This window comes from Oncorhynchus mykiss, unplaced genomic scaffold, assembly GCF_013265735.2.
Source record: "Oncorhynchus mykiss isolate Arlee unplaced genomic scaffold, USDA_OmykA_1.1 un_scaffold_665, whole genome shotgun sequence".
Lineage (NCBI taxonomy): Eukaryota > Metazoa > Chordata > Actinopteri > Salmoniformes > Salmonidae > Oncorhynchus > Oncorhynchus mykiss.
Window position 1 is genome coordinate 1 of NW_023494112.1, and position 19,248 is coordinate 19,248.

The following is a 19,248-nucleotide window of genomic DNA, read 5'->3' on the forward strand; positions in this document are numbered from 1 at the left end:
TTAAATTTGTCAACTTTATTCTGCATAACAATTTCATCTTTTTTTTTTATACCGATATCTTACATGACTACAATTTTTCTTTCTTGAAGATACTCATTTCAAATTAGTAATTAATCCAACTGGATCCTTATTGGGTAACATGTTACTTCTTATATATAAATAGTGTAGCATAAAATAAACGCTACCCATTATTCAGAATATCAATGAATACCTCTGGATGAAAGAATATTTCTGGACCTAAAAAGCGTTCATATCCAACATCTATGTGGAATTCAGATTTGTTGATGGCATTGATGCCTTTGTACTTCTTGATCCATTTCCCAGGGTCCGTGTCATATTTGGCAAATTCCTTCACAATGTCTGGACAGATGTAGCAGTACCTCTCCTGGGAAAACAAAACAACATATAAACAAGTGTGAGCTTACATTGTCCATTTATGTACATAATGTAGCATCAGTCCAACAACCATTACACCAATCAAAACCTCTTAAAGAGGTCGCTAGGTGTTGCTAGGTAGCTTCACTACTATTCTCCTCCTTACCTTGACTGCCTTGGCTGTCTCCATGGACTGTTCCGGGGGATGCCCACCTCCCTTTCTCTGAGGAGCTGCTGAATAAACAAGGTGATGTCTCGACCTGCTATGGGGATGTGTTTTATACAGCTCCCAATGACGTAGCCTTCAGCCTAGCACAGGACACATAAGTCACAATGACTCAAACAGTCAAGAATCCTAAATATCAAGTCAACAACAGGTTAACATAATATGATCCTGATCATGTCTCAAAGAGTTACTCTATACCTGCAGCATAACTATGAATTTGCACAACATGAAACACTTAAAGCTGCAATATGTATCTAGAAAACATTTAGAAAACAGCTGACAGTGAAGAAGGCATCTGAACAAGTCTATGAACGTGCTGTGACTTTTACGTTAACAAGTACCAATATATCTCAATATGGGTACAGCACTTGTTTTCACTGTATAGTATTCTATTTTATGGTATCCAATTCTATTTTATATATAGCCATAAAGAAAAAGTCCACATACGGGATCCCAGCAATCATTGAATTTGACACAGCATTTTACTCATCATAAACAACAGACACAGAACTTCATGCCATATCACTTTTACAGAGAGGGAGTTATATTTAGGAGAGTCATGTGCACAGGTGGTGCGTCTCAATAAGCTAAAGTGGCTACTTCTCCTTGTTTCCTCTCTGCCAGCAACCCTGATTTTAAAATTGACAGGACAGCAACACTGATTTAAAAAGACAGGACAGCAACCCTGATTTAAAAAGACAGGACAGCAACACTGATTTAAAAAGGCAGGACAGCAACCCTGATTTAAAAAGGCAGGACAGCAACCCTGATTTAAAAAGACAGGACAGCAACACTGATTTAAAAAGACAGGACAGCAACCCTGATTTAAAAAGACAGGACAGCAACACTGATGTAAAAAGACAGGACAGCAACACTGATTTAAAAAGACAGGACAGCAACACTGATTTAAAAAGACAGGACAGCAACCCTGATTTAAAAGACAGGACAGCAACCCTGATTTAAAAAGACAGGACAGCAACACTGATTTAAAAAGACAGGACAGCAACCCTGATTTAAAAAGACAGGACAGCAACACTGATTTAAAAAGACAGGACAGCAACACTGATTTAAAAAGACAGGACAGCAACCCTGATTTAAAAAGACAGGACAGCAACACTGATTTAAAAAGACAGGACAGCAACCCTGATTTAAAAAGACAGGACAGCAACACTGATTTAAAAAGACAGGACAGCAACCCTGATTTAAAAAGACAGGACAGCAACCCTGATTTAAAAAGACAGTATAGCTAAAAGCAATATGGCGAAGGCCCACAAGGGAATTTGCTTTGACCTGGAGGAGGGAAAAGCCACCTTGGTCTGTTGAGAAACAGTATGAGAGTCTTAGGCTGCGTTTACACAGGCAGCCCAATTCTGATATTTGTTCCACTAATTGGTCTTTTGACCAATCACATCAGATCTTTTTCAGAGCTGATCTAATTGGTCAAAATACCAAAGAGTTGAAGCATGTCCTGGGGTGGGGGAGTTCAACCCATGTTACAGGGATGTTTCTATCAGGGAAGGGATAGGATGGTTATAAAACGTCCCCTTACATGCCTTTCCTCATTGGATCCTCCCATTAACCCACGATGCCTTGGATCATGTTGTATATTGACATTCCTTTGAATTTGGACAGACACACAATCAAAACAGATCAATAAAGGAGTTAAGTTGGGCTTGCTAGCTGCTTCCACTCACAATAAAGACATTTCTGTTTTGTTCCCACAATTAAAGCTAAGCAACCAAGATGGCCTAGCTTTTCTTGAGGAATGCCAACAAATGTTGAGGTTTATAATGCCTTCATAAGGTTGGCATAGCACTTCTGTCATGGAAGATTATGGCAACCCCAATGTTGATGGACGGTTTCATAACAGTTTAACGTGACATAAGACAACATTAAGCTTTCACGACAAGTGTGATTATAAGCCTCTATGACCTATTAGGCCTGCGACCTACTTTGTCATAGTGTCTTTTAACAACAAAAAAACGTTGATATGCTTTTGTTACCACAGGTATGGCGTGGGTGACTCCATCTCCGCTGTCAATCACGATTCCTGTCAGTGTTCGCTCGCCTACTTGTCTAGACGTCCATGATGCTGCCAGGGCTAGAACTGCCTGAAATGAACCAGTACAATCACTGAGAGACAGATTTCAATGTGATTAGACCTAGGGCTGTGGCGGTCATGAAATATTGTAAACATGTTTAGAATCTCCAAGCCTCCACGCATACATGTATGCCTTTGGAATATCTACATTGAAAAAAAGTCTAATAAACCCATTTAATGAAACCATCACAATAAATCCATTATTTATTTTAGGCAAGTCTAAAGAAACATTATGATATGAAGAAAATGTATTTCAGAAGAACAGAATATGAGTTGGCCTACTGTATTTTATCTGGCTATGCGTCCTGCCATAGGCTGTAGACTAGTTAATTTAGCAGACAAGATATGTTTTTAAGTCCCGTGACATTATTTTATATTATATGATTTTATAGTAAGAAGAATATAATTGAACTTGGCGGAATAAAATAGGAAGGATATTTTTCCCATTCCGGAGCAATTTTGAGAGTAAAAGTGATCATTTGAAACAGGTCCTATATGCTAAACTAGATTTTGAGTTAATTGGCTAATTTAGATATGAATGATACAAATCTTAGATTGTCTTAAAAATCAAAACATATTTGGGCTGCATGATGCTACTATATGCAACAAAAAGTCACAAAAAAGCTTCCTTGCCTCAGGCTGCACACCCTGTTCTCTCATCAAGTGGTCATATATTCAACCATCAGACTATTCTCGAATTAATCTTGTCTTAACTAATATGGAGGAAAAAAAATATTTAGAATGTCCCAATATCAAATAAGTAGGAACAACATGAGGCTGCTGAGGGGAGGACGGCTCATATTAATGTACGGAAACAGCGCAAATGGAATGGCATCAAACAACTGTAACCATGTATTTGATACCATTTCACTTATTCCTCTCCAGCCATTACCACAAGCCCGTCCTCCCCAATTAAGGTATCATCAACCTTGTGTTGTAGGAACAGGGGGCAGGGGAAAAAAGACATCATCCGTATGCACTCGAATAGCAAATAGAGGCTGCTTTCCCAGTTTAAATCATGCTGAGGCTAGTCCGGTTTTATAGCAGAGCAGCTGAGAAATAGATCTAAATATAGTAGCAGCTGGGATCCTCCTCTTTTTAGTGGCAACCATCAAAAACTCTGCTATCACACGGGATTGCATATAGAAATGTCTGGGCTTATAAGAACACTTATTTCACTTCACGCATCAACCAATGTCTGAGGAGCATGCAGCCTCTCACTGCACGACAGGTGATATTCCACCCAAACTCTCTATGCTATGGGCTCTCCAACCATGTTCCTGCAGCTACCCAGTGCTTCATTTGGGAAACCAAATTAAATCTGTTTGGGAATAGCGATAGTAACATGTTTTCATAACGCAACACATTTAATTAACTAAAACTGTTGACAGCCCCTATTTCTGCGTGCTTGAAAAAGGAATGAAGGAGAGGAGATGGACAAATTCACTATAATTGTAAGCTAACTCTGTAAGCCGCCCTGCACAATCAATGAACCAACAGCATCACCTAGGCCTATATGTTCTCTGCCAGACACATGGATTGATGTTTGGAGCGTATCATAAGGTAACCAGTTCAACCAGTATGAATAGTACAGTCCAGATTCAAAGGTGATTGCTAGAATTTGTTTAATTTTGAAGTATAGGCTAGAACAGTCATATACCAAAACATCCTAAATCTATATTTTTTTTTTTTATGTTTTTCCACCTTGCATAATATGCAGTAGGCTATTAGGTTATGTATTATCTAATGCCATAATCATTATTTTCATTCAGGTTTATTTTTCGGGCTTTGGCTCATATCGTATACAGTGTTTTCGGAAAGTATTCAGACCCCTTGACTTTTTCCACATTTTGTTACATTACAGCCTTATTCTAAAATGTATTAAATAAAAAAATCCTCAGCAATCTACACACAAAACCCCATAATGACAAAGTGAAAATGGGTTTTTAGAAATGTTTGTACATTTATAAAATATAAAAACAGAAATACCTAATTTACATAAGTAAATAAGACCTTTCGCTATAAGACTCTAAATTGATCTCAGGTACAGTGGGGCAAAAAAGTATTTAGTCAGCCACCAATTGTGCAAGTTCTCCCACTTAAAAAGATGAGCGAGGCCTGTAATTTCATCATAGGTACACTTCAACTATGACAGACAAAATGAGAGAAAACAATTCAGAAAATCACATTGTAGGATTTTTAATGAATTTATTTTGCAAATTATGGTGGAAAATAAGTATTTGGTCAATAACAAAAGTTTATCTCAATACTTTGTTATATACCCTTTGTTGGCAATGACAGAGGTCAAACGTTTTCTGTAAGTCTTCACAAGGTTTTCACACACTGTTGCTAGTATTTTGGCCCATTCCTCCATGCAGATCTCCTCTAGAGCAGTTATGTTTTGGGGCTGTTGCTGGGAAACACGGACTTTCAACTCCCTTCAAAGATTTCCTATGGGGTTGAGATCTGGAGACTGGCTAGGCCACTCCAGGACCTTGAAATGCTTCTTACGAAGCCACTCCTTCGTTGCCCGGGCGGTGTGTTTGGGATCATTGTCATGCTGAAAGACCCAGCCACGTTTCATCTTCAATGCCCTTGCTGATGGAAGGAGGTTTTCACTCAAAATCTCACGATACATGGCCCCATTCATTCTTTCCTTTACACGGATCAGTCGTCCTGGTCCCTTTGCAGAAAAACACCCCCAAAGCATGATGTTTCCACCCCATGCTTCACAGTAGGTATGGTGTTCTTTGGATGCAACTCAGCATTCTTTGTCCTCCAAACACGACGAGTTGAGTTTTTACCAAAAAGGTATATTTTGGTTTCATCTCACCATATGACATTCTCCCAATCTTCTTCTGGATCATCCAAATGCTCTCTAGCAAACTTCAGACGGGCCTGAACATGTACTGGCTTAAGCAGGGGGACACGTCTGGCACTGCAGGATTTGAGTCCCTGGTGGCGTAGTGTGTTACTGATGGTAGGCTTTGTTACTTTGGTCCCAGCTCTCTGCAGGTCATTCACTAGGTCCCTCCGTGTGGTTCTGGGATTTTTGCTCACCGTTCTTGTGATCATTTTGAACCCACAGGGTGAGATCTTGCGTGGAGCCCCAGATCGAGGGAGATTATCAGTGGTCTTGTATGTCTTCCATTTCCTAATAATTGCTCCCACAGTTGATTTCTTCAAACCAAGCTGCTTACATATTGCAGATTCAGTCTTCCCAGGCTGGTGCAGGTCTACAATTTTGTTTCTAGTGTCCTTTGACAGCTCTTTGGTCTTGGCCATAGTGGAGTTTGGAGTGTGACTGTTTGAGGTTGTGGACAGGTGTCTTTTATACTGATAACAAGTTCAAACAGGTGCCATTAATACAGGTAACGAGTGGAGGACAGAGGAGCCTCTTAAAGAAGAAGTTACAGGTCTGTGAGAGCCAGAAATCTTGCTTGTTTGTAGGTAACCAAATACTTATTTTCCACCATAATTTGCAAATAAATTCATTAAAAATCCTACAATGTGATTTTCTGGATTTTTTTTCTCTCATTTTGTCTGTCATAGTTGAAGTGTACCTATGATGAAAATTACAGGCCTCTCTCATCTTTTTAAGTGGGAGAACTTGCACAATTGGTGGCTGACTAAATACTTTTTTGCCCCACTGTATGATGAACAGAGAGTAGCAGTAGCGTAAAAGAGGGGTTGGCGGGTGGTGGGTGGGACACAATGCAGATAGCCGGTTAGCCATTTGATTACCTGTTCAGGAGTCTTATGGCTTGGGGGTAAAAAATGTTGAGAATCCCTTTAGTCCTAGACTTGGCACTCCGGTACCGCTTGCCACGCGGTAGTAGAGAAAACAGTCTATGACTAGGGTGGCTGGGGTCTTTGACAATTTTTAGGGCCTTCCTCTGACACCGCCTGGTGTAGAGGTCCTGGATGGCAGGCAGCTTAGCCCCCATGATGTACTGGGTCGTACGCACTACCCTTTGTAGTGCCTTGCGGTCAGAGGCCGAGCAATTGCCATACCAGGCAGTGATGCAACCAGTCAGGATGCTCTCGATGTTGCAGCTGTAGAACCCATTGAGGATCTTAGATCTTTTTAGTTTCCTGAGGGGGAATAGGCCCTCTTCACGACTGTCTTGGTGTGTTTGGGCCATTCTAGTTTGTTGTTGATGTGGACACCAAGGAACTTGAAGCTCTCAACCTGCTCCACTACAGCCCCATCGATGAGAATGGGGGCGTGCTCGGTCCTCCTTTTCCTGTAGTCCACAATCATCTCCTTAGTCTTGGTCACGTTGAGGGATAGGTTGCTATTCTGGCACCACCGGCCAGGTCTCTGACCTCCTCCCTATAGGCTGTCTCGTTGTTGTCGGTGATCAGGCCTACCACTGTTGTGTCGTTTGCAAACTTAATGATGGTGTTGGAGTCATGCCTGGCCATGCAGTCGTGGGTGAACAGGGAGTACAGGAGGGGACTGAGCACGCACTCCTGAGGGGCTCCAATGTTGAGGATCAGCATGGCAGATGTGTTGCTACCTACCCTCACCACCTGGGGGCGGCCCGTCAGGAAGTCCAGGATCTAGTTGTAGAGGGAGGTATTTAGTCCCAGGATCCTTAGCTTAGTGATGAGCTTTGAGGGTACTATGGTGTTGAACGCTGAGCTGTAGTCAATGAATAGCATTCTCACATAAGTGTTCCTTTTGTCCAGGTGGGAAAGGGCAGTGTGGAGTGCAATAGAGGTAGCATCATCTGTGGATATGTTTGGGCGGCATGCAAATTGGAATGGGTCTAGGGTTTCTAGGATAATGGTGTTGATGTGAGCCATTACCAACCTTTCAAAGCACTTCATGGCTATGGACGTGAGTGCTACGGGTCTGTAGTCATTTAGGCAGGTTGCCTTTGTGTTCTTGGGCACAGGGACTATGGTGGTCTGCTTGAAACATGTTGGTATTACAGACTCAATCAGGGACAATTTGAAAATGTCAGTGAAGAAACCTGCCAGTTGGTCAGCACATGCCCGGAGCACACGTCCTGGTAATCCGTCTGGCCCGCAGCCTTGTGTATGTTGACCTGTTTAAAGGTCTTACTCACGTCGGCTACAGAGAGCGTGATCACACAGTTGTCCGGAACAGCTGATGCTCTCATGCATGCCTCAGTGTTGCTTGCCTCGAAGCGAGCATAGAAGTGATTTAGCTCGTCTGGTAGGCTCGCGTCACTGGGCAGCTCGCGGCTGTGCTTCCCACATGCTGTGGCGATGTTTATCAGCAGAAGGGACTGGGAGACTAGTCAGGATCGAGGCAAAGATGAACGGAGCAAAGTAAAGAGAGATCCTTGATGAAAACCTGCTTCAGGGCGCTCAGGACCTCAGACTGGGGCAAAGGTTCATCTTCCAACAGAACAACGACTCTAAGCACAAAGCCAAAACAATGCAGGAGTGGCTTCAGGACAAGTCTCTGAATGTCCTTGAGTGGCCCAGCCAGAGCCCGGACTTAAACCCGATCGAACATCTCTGGAGAGACCTGAAAATAGCTGTGCAACACCGCTCTCCATCCAACCTGACAGAGCTTGAGGGGATCTGCAGAGAAGAATGGGAGAAACTCCCCAAATACAGGTGTGTTAAGCTTGTAGCGTCATACCCAGGAAGACTCTAGGCTGTAATTGCTACCAAAGGTGCTTCAACAAAGTACTGAGTAAAGGGTCTGAATACTTATGAAAATGTAATAAATAAATAAATAAATAAAATAATAATTGAAAAAATGTTTTAAAATAACTGTTTTTGCTTGGTCATTATGGGGTATTGTGTGTAGATTGATGAGGAAAAAAATAACATTTAATCAATTTTAGAATAAGGCTGTAGTGTAACAGAACAAAAAATGTTTAAAGTAAAGGGGTCTAAATACTTTCCAAAGTCACTGTATAGGCCTATGAGTATGCATAAGCTTGAATATGTGTATGGTGTTCTAAATGCAATGTCTTAAATGCTTTGAATAAATCATCATCTTATAAAGAGCTGTCCATTTTCAAACTAGAGATCTTCACGGATCCACCTGTACCCGAATACCCGAGACCGAGATCCAGAATTCTAAATAATGTCATGGGTCTGGATTGGATCTGTTGTTGTTATGTTGTGTATGATGAGAAAGCTCATGCACAGATGCAGCCTCAATTAGCCTAGCTAGCTACTTTTAGTTTGATGAAGTCAAGACAGGTACTCTGTAATCATTTTTCATGATAAATAACCTAACTATGGCCGCTATTAGTCTACTATAGCGCGAGTCGGATTGGTTGGATGCTGCTCTCTTCTCTCCCTCCGCCCTGCTCCAAATGTCACTGGCTCACAGTAGGGCCCCTCTCCCGCCTGCTAGAGCGGCACCTCTCACGCTTTATCAGCTCCAGTTAAGAAAGTATCTTAAAACATGACTTTTCTGCTGCATCCCTCACTCGATTCGGCCCGGGTTATGTCTATACAGAACGGGTCTAACTGTCCTTGAGTCCTGTCGAAACAGGTCTCTATATTTACAAAATGTATTCATGCATATCTGTTCTGTGTGGGAAAGCCTCAGGTCAATTTCGGAACGGGTCCAACGTTTTTGAACCATGAAGACCTCTACTACCAACGCATGTCCAGAGTGCATAAGAGGAGATTACCGTGACTCAGCGATCACATGGAATTTGACTTTCATCATTACTGCCATTTTGGCAGTAATATCGTCACAACAGCTCTAATTGGACCTCACCTTCATTAACATCTTTATGCATCCACTGATCTATCAAGTGTTTAAACATACAGTACCAGTCAAAAGTTTGGACACACCTACTTATTACAGAGTTTTTTCTTTATTTTTACTATTGTCTATATTGTAGAATAATAGAGAAGACATCAAAACTATGAAATAACACATGGTATCATGTAGTAACCAAAAAATGTTAAACAAATCAAAATATATTTTATATTTGAGATTCTTCAAAGTAGCCACCCTTTGCCTTGATGGCAGCTTTGCACACTCTTGGCATTCTCTCAACCAGCTTCATGAGGTAGTCACCTGGAATGCATTTCAATTAACAGGTGTGCCTTGTTAAAAGTTCATGTGTGGAATTTCTTTCCTTCTTAACGCGTTTGAGCCAATCAGCTGTGTTGTGACAAGGTAGGGGTGGTATACAGAAGATAGCCCTATTTGGTAAAAGACCAAGTCCATATTATGGCAAGAACAGCTCAAATAAGCAAAGAGAAATGACAGTCCATCATTACTTTAAAGACATGGAGGTCAGACAATGCAGAAAACTTTGAAAGTTTCCTCAAGTGCAGTTGCAAAAACCATCAAGCGCTATTATGAAACTGGCTCTCATGAGGACGGTCACAGGAATGGAAGACCCAGAGTTACCTCTGCCTGCAGAGTGTACGTTCATTAGAGTTACCAGCCTCATAAATTGCAGCCCAAATAAATGCTTCACAGAGTTCAAGTAACAGACACATCTCAACATCAGCTGTTCAGAGGAGACTGTGTGAATCAGGCTTTCATGGTCGAGTTGCTGCAAAGAAATCACTACTAAAGGACACCAATTATAAGAAGAAACTTGCTTGGGCCATGAAACACGAGCAATGGACATTAGACTGGTGGAAACCTGTCCTTTGGTCTGATGAGCCAAAATGTTTGCGTAGGTGAACGGATTATCTCTGCATGTGTGGTTCCCACCATGAAGCACAGAGGAGGAGGTGTGATGGTACTTTGCTGGTGACGCTGTCTGTGATTTTTTTAAATTCAAGGCACACTTAACCAGCATTGCTATCAAAGCATTCTGCAGCGATACCCCACCCCATCCCATCTGGTTGCGCTTATGGGACTATCATTTGTTTTTCATCGGGACAATGACCCAACACACCTCCAGGCTGTGTAAGGGCTATTTGACCAAGAAGGAGAGATGGAGTGCTGCATCAGATGACCTGGCCTCCATAATCACCCGACCTCAACCCATTTGAGATGGTTTGGGATGAGTTGGACCACAGAGAGAAACAAAAGCAACCAACAAGTGCTCAGCATATGTGGGAACTCCTACAAAACTGTTGGAAAAGCATTCCAGGTGAAGCTGGTTGAGAGAATGCCAAGAGTGTGCAAAGCTGCCATCAAGGCAAAGGATGGCTACTTTGAAGAATCTCAAATAAAATATATTGATTTGTTTAACACATGTTTAACACATTTGTTTAACACGTGTGTATGTATGTGTTATTTCATAGTTTTGATGTCTTTACTATTATTCTACAATGTAGAAAACAGTAAAAAATCAAGAAAAACCCTTGAATAAGTAGGTGTGTCCAAACTTGACTGGTACTGTATATTTCTATCTAGGCTTACATGGAATGAATGGATGATCATATCAAATACATTGTTATAATAATAAGACATCCTCAATACGTGTACTATATACTACTGGTATATAACCATACATGAATGGGGTCATTGGGGTATTACACCTCATTAACACCACCGCAGATCAATAGTGTGAATGGGACATTATTTCTGTTGTACCTGCACTGCGATGTACAGGCCTGGGACATTAAAGGTCTCAAACATGATCTCAGCCAGATACTCTCTGTTCTCTGGCGTGTTCAACGGAGGCTCTGTCTGGGGACACAAACGTAAAAAACACTATACAGTCCAACTGACTAAGAGCAATAACAGCAAAGCTACAAAATAATACAATTTAAATTCCTGTGACCGTCCTCATGAGAGACAGTTTCATAATAGCGCGTGATGGTTTTTGCAACTGCAGGTCTTACAAAAACCATGCACCTATTGACTGTTTTAATTTTGAAAAACATTGACTAAATTCAGAATGGGCAATGGGTGCATTCATTGATATTTATAAATACTGAAATACCAGTTTCAAAAATAGAAAAATAAATACCAATACCTCTATTTCATTCCCATATATGTTACAACAAACAAAATATGTGTTATGGTGTATACTGGGGTATATAATACCTTTACAATAAACCGTCTCTCACCATAAGGAAGCTATGGTCTTCAGGCTCTGCCCGCAGATACTTGAAGATGATCTGCTCCATGAACTTCTCCATCAAATCCCAGTCTTCCACCATCCCATGTCTGATGGGCCACTTTGGAGACAAAAGGCCACATGGTTACAACTCAAAACCACCCCTGTGGGCGAAAACTGGTCGAATCAACGTTGTTTCCACGTCATTTCAACCTTCAACCTAATGACGTTGAAACAACGTAAGGGCACTTAGTATTTTTTTAACCCAACTTTTAACCTAAATCCAATGACATGGTGAAATATTTTTGGGGAATTCACATTGAACTTGACATTGAACTGACATCTGTGCCCAGTGGGACAGATCCTATGAGTAGGATCAATCACCTTGGTTGCATAGTTGGGCTTATCAATGCCTTCATCTCCTATAAAGAAATCCAAGTCATCCACTCCCTTCGCAAGTCGCCTCTGTGCCTGGTCTCCTACACCGGCTGACTCTCGTATAGCGATGCCTGAAATGGAAACACATAAGGGTAACGAACAGGTGTTACATTCTTCTCCAGACCTCCCGTCCATCAAGTCGATATACATGGACAGATGACGTACCAAGGCCCATATGTTCACACAGCTATCAAGCATATTTTAGGACTCTGTGTTCAACAAAGAACAGATCAAAACAGTCTGAAACTCATTTGTTGTCCGTTCCCTTGAGAAATGAATTGATGGTAATGAGTGAAATGACAGCTGGAGTGCAGTAACTTGCTCAAGGTTACACAGCCGTGTGATGAGATGGGAGGCTACACTGCCTTTAATTAGTGCTTTCCCAAGGCAGAGCTTGATTCAAATCCAAAAACCAAAACTCCAAAACTGATATAAATAAAGTCATCTTCAAGTTAGAAGTGGATAATGTTTAAAACATCTGCAACATAAGCTATACAGTATACTTACAGGATGGCATGATAAACTGTGGCTCTGTGTTTCCAGCATATCCAATCTTGGTGTATCTGCATTCAAAGAAAAACAGCACAAAGTCATCATAACACAGCAAAGATTACAATGTTTGCCCCTAAGCATTGTGCAAATATACAACTGAATCATTTATTTATTTTCTGTACCATGGACTAAGCAGAATGCATTTGTCAATATATTCTCTACCGATCAATTTGCCATTAACCTTTCAGAAACAACCAAAACCTTTAGCAATTAGTTCCCTGTAATACATTTACAGTATCAGGTTCTGTCTCGACCCCAGCCTTTCTGATTAAGTAAAACTTCCTTTAACCATACTAATTCATCATGGAGGAAAAATGTATCTCCTCTAAAATGTATATTGTTAGCCAAAACATGCAGCTGTTTAATTCATAGAGATCTTGGAAAATGTACCGCCCACAGGCTGAGTTATTCATCAAGTTAATCACACCTGTGAGTTTACAGGCCTTCGGATTCAGAAAACAGTAGGCTCCTCTACGGCTAAAATAGTCTAAGTTTTAGAGGACACTACAGCAGTGGCCAATGGCACTTTATTTACATTAACATCTTAGCTATAGACCTAAAAAAACATTAGAAAGTATGTATTATTATATATTATACATTATAACATTTTTAATAGTATTATTTAATATTATTCTCAAGTAAACTTTGCAGGCAGGTGCTTTCCACTTGGGTGAAAAAGGTTGTCTTGATTGTGGCATAACATAGCCTAACGTTAGTAAATGTCATTTTCGAGGCACATCACATACTGTATCTTCAGAGCAAGCGTAGCTGTTTCAAGTAAACAAACTCACCCTGTCCCACAATCTATCACGCAAGGAGGTAGAGGAGTTGCCATGCTCGTGTTGACGATTGTCCTATCGATACTAGAACACCATAGATTATTTGCAACAACTGTATCGGCTAGTTTAAACCCAATGTATGATTGAAGGTTGGCTACACGGCTGATTGCACTGCCCCGTGCTCGCTTATTTCCCTGTACCGTTATTTATATTACAGAGTATCTATTATATTGACCAGATACTCAAGTGGCCGCTCTAACAATGAAAATACATGTATTCAAAAATGGAAGGCAGTGGGGAGGGGGCACGATTAGGTGGGACCATTCTAGCCAATGAGAGGGCGGATACGCACAACAACAGGCACAACTCCAATATAAAGTGTTTTTTTTCCAAAGTTGCCAGGATGTCAAGTGTCCTACTTAAATCAGTACACTCGCAACAACATAGGCATTACGAAACTTCTAGTCGATCAAATAAGCCATACGTAGAAAATAAACCATTCACATTTTCGTTAACCAAATTCGACACTCTCTCGTTGACCTCCATACAAAAACTCCTCGCTTTGGTGAGCGAAAAAAACATAAAAACGCCACCTGCTGGAGAAGACCGATGTGGGCCCAGTTATCCCTCTCGCTCTGCCTCTTTCTCTATGTTTCTATTTCTAGTAGTTTGACAGCGAGAGTACTTCCCGAGTCAAAGGGAAAATTGAAAAAATAAAAACAAGCTGTCTGGCTCCGTTCTCCACTTGAGCTTAGTAGGGAATGGGAACTTGCACAATTGACCGTGAGTCAGTTTCTCATTCGGAAATGCTCTGTGTGATTGCTAATACAGGATCAGCTGTTAGTCTACAGAAAAAAATGCTTTATTGAAAGCTGTGAAAGTATTCTTGAAAATAATGTTTCACTAAATGATATGGCTAAGGTGTATGCAATTAAATAACCTTGTAATTTTGTGAAGAAGCTGCAAAAAAACTAAATACCTAGGTATTTCAATACTCACACCGCAAGGTGGCATCTGAATCCTACTGTTTCCTGTCTGGCCACGAGTTGTTAGGCAACCTTGTTTGTATTGTTCACGCGCCCAATGAAAAGGAGGTGACGGATATTCTGTCACACAAACTAATAGCCTTTATTCTTGATAACGTTGGGATTAATAGCAATCATACTAAACAATTTTTCATTATGTATTTCATTATGTCTACCAGAGAGGCACGATAACGATCCTGTAACCATTTCAATAACTCATCTATGCCAGATATTATGGTACATTTTCAAAAAGCAAGAAGATTATTTGAAAATGCGCGTTATTTTTCCTGACAGCAAGCAAGAGAAGATGACTACATAAATGACAGAGAACGGTGCACAAATATGTCGCAAACTAATCTATAAGTGTAAAAAAGTATCTGACGAAAGGTTTGTAAGAAACTAATTTGATGTCATGACGATATATGGACTTTGCCACCACCGTCACGTGCGCATTTCCATCAACAGCGCACAATTCGGTCAAGTCTTTCCCCAATGTACACTAGCGAATTTTTACACCAGCATACACCTAATAACTACCTGTTTGTCTTCAACATTGCTACGCGCAATCAAACTTTACTGACACTCCATACCAGTTAACGAGTATGTAGATAACTGTTTACAATGTATTCCGTCCAACACGATCTAGTAACGTTAAACACAGGCACATCGCATTTAGCGTTACTTAGCTAACGTTACATTAATTTATTGCAAATATTAAAGTGATTTGCGGTTTCGCGGGGCCCCTCAAGGTCCCTTTTTGGGATAAAAAAATGTACTTCCTGCAATTCTACACATTTTTCCATGGGGCAAAGAGAAAAATGTGCAGTTTTATAACTATCTCATATTATTCTACACATTTTGGGAGGGGCTCCTCCAGGGGTTGGGCCCCCAGTGTTTGTGGGTCCTGCATTGCAGGGTTGTGTCCCACACTAGTGTTCTGATCTTGCTTGAAGATACTCTGTTATTTTCAGTAGTGGTGGGTAAAATCACTGTGGAAGCCGTGACAATAAGAATACATATTTATGTGTTATTTGATTTGATACACTTTATTTTTATTGAAGCCTGCCTGAATACATGCCACTGGTTATTTCCAACCTGTTTTCCCGCCGTTGGCCAGAGAGGTGCTACTGTGCACTGTTATTGATTGGTATGATGTCATTGGGAAGACCATTTTGCCTAAAATCCGATTATGTTTATTATTGTGTTTTGTGTGTATTGCTAAATATGACTACTGAAGGTGAACTTGAACTTCAAGTAAGCAGCTAGAAGTACTTTGTTATCAAAGTAAAATCAGAATTGGCATATGGGTCATGAAGCTTTAGTTTTTTTAACCAAGTGAGTTTGTATTTTCCTTTAGTTGTTTGCTAGATTGAAGGGGTGATGATCATTGACGGACATTGAACCTGACATGTTTCCTGGACCAATTCAAGATAGTTTGGCCTTATAGACTCATATAACTGCTGTTTAGACAGCAAGACAGGACCATGTCAGTCCATATAAATAAATAACCACAGTAGTCACATGTTTTCTCTCCAGGTGATGTTGTGGAGTTCCATGGCATGAGGGCAATGGGAAGACACATACCCTGTTCAATCTGGTGACCCACTGCATCCTCCCAACCGACCGGGGCGGCCTGGAGGGGAGGTCATGTACGTGGACACCAACTACCACTTTGACATGCTGAGGCTGGTGAAAGTACTGGAGCAGCACCTGGGGGAGGATGGTGATGTGGTGGTAGTGCCTGAGGAGAGGGTGCGAGCCTGCCTGCGCCGACTCTTCGTGTTTCTCTGCTCCAGCTCAGTCCAGCTGCTTCTCACACTGCACTACCTGGAGAATAAATTCTTCAGCCGGCCCGTCCTTCTCAGCCTTCTATTGGGTGAACCGGAGCAGCCCCTGGCCCGGGTGCTAAGGGACTACCTCATTGTGGTGTTCGCCACCACGCACGCCAACATCAGGAACTACGGGCACTCGGATCAGTCTGACACGGCAGCCATGACACCTGGGTCCTCTGAGCCATCCTCATCGTATTCCTCCTTTAGACGGTGGTCCTCCTCCCATGCTTCAGACTTTGACCAGGCCTACATCAGCAGGGATTGGCAGAAGGAGACGAGACCAAGGACAGAAACCAGGTGTTTTCAACTGCATACACCACCACAAAGACATGAGGTGCTAAACACTCCTCGTTCTGTGAAATGTAAAGGGGGTTTCAGTTTTTATAAAGAATGTTGTTGAACTCATTTGATTGAATTCTATTCATATTCCGGATGTGTTCAACTGATAGATTAATCATTTTGAACCATAGCAACTTTTAGTGATTTTATTTCTAACAGTTGTTGGATTATTTTACATCCACCAAATGTGGATGGTTATTATGTTGGATGTAATTTGTTTGTTTTGTTAAGAGGGGAAAAAATAAAAGAGTAAGATAAGGCAACTGTTACACACAGCAGTAATGCCTTTCTTCAATGAAGCGCTGAATATTTAAGTTACAGTATATAATTCAAGCAGTTAAATATGCTTTACTCTGTAGTGATAGCTGTAGGTTAAATATTCTCATGAAAGCCTAAAGGCCTGAAATATTTAATGTTGTGTATATTAGTAAACCTGAAATTACTCTTCACATGAGATCTTCTTTAAGTCTTTAAGAGCATCTACAGCTCAGTCATCCAGTTTCAGGTTTAATCTGGGGTACAGTAAGTGTTAACCAAACTCACCCTGTTTAGGACTTTCTTAATCACTTAGCGTGATTGATAGTTTTTTATTTGTCATGGGCTGTTGGTCTCCACTTTTGATGCACAACATCTATTCCCAGGTTCAGGCCTAGCTTGTAATATGGGGAGTGCTTGGTCAATCTAGCAAGCACAGCTATTTAAATGGGGTCTTCGTGTTCAAGCAGGTCAACTCTCTCCCTACTTACTTATCCCCTGACTTTTGACACCCAACCAACATCATACACAGCGATACCATAGATAAACAACAAATGACACAGTCATTGTCAGTCAATCATCCCGTGGAACCCAGGCTGCTAGTAGCTCATTGACGGAGACCAGCTGTACTGTACATAATAGCAGGGTTTTGTTCCCTCCCTGTGGACCCTTGTATTGTTTCACGGCTCTCTGTTCTATAAGGCAAGCCTTACAGAGTAATTAGGCACTGAATGGTTTGTTATTACTCAAAGAAGAGTTGATAAAAGTATAACACCCACCCCTCCTTCAACCAGCAGCAGCTGTTCACTCCAGTACTTCATTGTCCCATGTCATGTGACCAAGGTTATTATAGTTTTGTGATTTAATATTTGTTTTTATTGTTATTTTTTAGATTTTTTTGACATTCAGTTTAGTTTCAGTTAGTTTTCAGACATGATTTACACATTTTTATTTATACTCAACAACAAATATAAATGCAACATGTAAAGTGTTGGTCCCATGTTTCATGAGCTGAAATAAAAGATCCCAGAATTTTTCTATATGTACAAAAAGCTTATTTCTCTCCAATTTTGTGCACACATTTGTTTACATCCCTGTTAGTGAGCATTTCTCCTTTGCCAAGACAATCCATCCATCTGACAGGTGTACACAGGTGCACCTTGTGCTGGAGACAGTAAAAGGCCACTCCAAAATGTGCAGTTTTGTCACAACACAATGCCACAGATGTCTCAAATTTTGAGGAAGCATACAATTGGCATGCTGACTGCAGGAATGTCCACCAGAGCTCTTGCCAGATAATTCAATGTTAATTTCTCTACCATAAGCCACCTCCAACGTTGTTTTAGAAAATTTGGCAGTACGTCCAACCGGCCTCACAACCGCAGACCACGCGTAACCACACCAGCCCAGGACGTCCACATCCGACTTTTCCAAGCATCCGACTTTACCAGCCACCCGGACAGCTGATGAAACTGAGTAATTCTGTTTGTAATAAAGCCAGTTTGTGTGGATAAACTCATTCTGAATGGCTGGGCCTGGCTCCCCAGTGGGTGGGCATGGCTCCCAAGTGGGTGGGCCTATGCCCTTTTTTGGGATGTCACTTCTTGCCTCTGGGGGAAAGTAATACATAAGGTGATGGGCCAGGACATGGGTTTGGTTAGATTTAACTATACATCAATCCTAATGTGACTTGGATTTAAAAGGAAAGGCTCCTAGACTGGATAGGTGCCATCCAGCTATCACACTACCTAACAGTGAAAAGGTGTGATAGCTTATACCAATCCAATGCTTTTTAAACTTTAATAGTAGATTTAAGAAAAATCAAGTACCTTTATCTAACAGAAAGATAGAGGAAAAAACAACAAATGAAGTCATGGCCCATTTGAAGTTATGTTTATGCAGTGGAGGCTGGTGGGAGAAGCTATAGGAGTAATGGTTAGAATGGAATTAACGGGACGGAGTCCTGTGGTATCCATATTGTTTGATACATTTAATACCGTTCCATTAATTCTATCACAGCCATAGCAATGAGCCCATCCTCCTATAGCAGGGGCAGAAACCAGATCCAGTGCACAGGGCACAGCTTTGAATAAACAGCCATCCTTGCCTGTCAGAACTGAAAAGGTGACTCTGTAAACAAGACACCCTTTACCTCTTCCAGATATTTCCACAGCTCACAAGGGCAGGGCTCTACAGTGCGCCCATTTTACTCTCATATGTGGCTAAATATTTTGCTGTTCTACCTGGAATTTTAATTTAGGAGCACCAGTGTGCCTAGAAAAAGTCAGGATTCTAGCTTTAATACCTCAAATATTTTTCAGTATGCTTTTAAATGTATTTGTGTG

The 19,248-nt window shown here is 41.1% G+C and overlaps 2 pseudogenes; one reads left to right on the forward strand and one right to left on the reverse strand.

Moving 5' to 3' along the window:
• Nucleotides 1-166: 166 nt before the first annotated feature.
• Nucleotides 167-13,713, reverse strand: LOC118961079 (annotated as a pseudogene).
• Nucleotides 13,714-16,017: 2,304 nt separating this feature from the next.
• On the forward strand, nucleotides 16,018-17,828 carry LOC118961078 (annotated as a pseudogene).
• The last annotated feature ends 1,420 nt before the right edge of the window (nucleotides 17,829-19,248 follow it).